The following is a 1,121-nucleotide window of genomic DNA, read 5'->3' on the forward strand; positions in this document are numbered from 1 at the left end:
TTTTTCTGGTGTACATGGTGGAGGGCTGATAATGGAAGCCAGTTTTGATCACTCCTGTTTGAAACCATATCTGTGTTACCACAAGACCACATCCTCATTAGTAGTGGTAGCACAGGAAAATACCTAATGGTTGGTGCTCACTGCAGGGATATCACTCATCACTCATATGTGAAAAAAGTTGGCATATTAAGACATACCCTTAAATCCATATGCTTTCTCTTCCCTTGTGGATAACACAGCAACCCCTCACCCCCCCCCCCAGCACATAATTAAACACCTTATGGATCACCTAACAACTATTTCCAAATGCAGATTTCTTCTCTGCCTTTTGTCTAAGATCAAGTGTAGTATCTGTTCTTATGAGTTTTCCATCAGGGTACCACCAATCCCCACTGATGGAATGGAGAATCACTTGATCGTTGCCAAGGGCCCGGGAATAGGGTTGCCGACCGGTTGATGTTTTACTGGCCTTGCCGGTAAAACACCTGCCAAGGCCAGGGCCGGTATTACAGATTTACTGGCAATGTAGCTGCTGATAAATTTGTAATACCCTTAACAAAATCCCATGGCCCTCCACTCTAAACTTACCTTTTCTCCACCTTCTGGCCATCGCACAAAGTGGCTCCACCCCCTTTTACATTACCACCGGCTGGTAGAAGTTTTTTGAAATGGTGGCAATCCTAGCCGGGAAGCATGCATTAAAGCCCATGCCTTTTTGTGCCCTGTCCTGGGGTGCCTTACGATCTTAGTGGGGTCGGACACTGTAATTATTTGCACTAGACACTTTAAGCACTTGGTTTAATGCAACCTTTTATTCTTTTAACCCCAACCTTTGGCACATGGTGTTAAAGAAAATGTTTTAATCTGGCAGGCAGGCTGGGGCTGGTTACATACACTTTTTATAATCTCATGTATTTATTTATTTTTTTTTTTCACCTCCACTGTGTATCACCTTTCACTTTTTTAAGTGTTTTTCTTCAATTGAATTCAGTGCATAACATGTAATGGGTCCCAGCATTGATCTAGGGGGGACAATGTGTGTCCATTAGGCTCTTTCCCCCCCTGACCCCACCATGGCAAAGGGGGTCTGAAGACCCATGCCCTCTGTCAGTGCCTTTTGG

General features: G+C 44.3%; 1 pseudogene; it reads left to right on the top strand.

The window, feature by feature from the left end:
• Positions 1 to 312: 312 nt before the first annotated feature.
• On the top strand, positions 313 to 538 carry LOC121398479 (annotated as a pseudogene).
• Positions 539 to 1,121: the final 583 nt, after the last annotated feature.

Source organism: Xenopus laevis, chromosome 9_10L (assembly GCF_017654675.1).
Source record: "Xenopus laevis strain J_2021 chromosome 9_10L, Xenopus_laevis_v10.1, whole genome shotgun sequence".
Classification (NCBI taxonomy): domain Eukaryota; kingdom Metazoa; phylum Chordata; class Amphibia; order Anura; family Pipidae; genus Xenopus; species Xenopus laevis.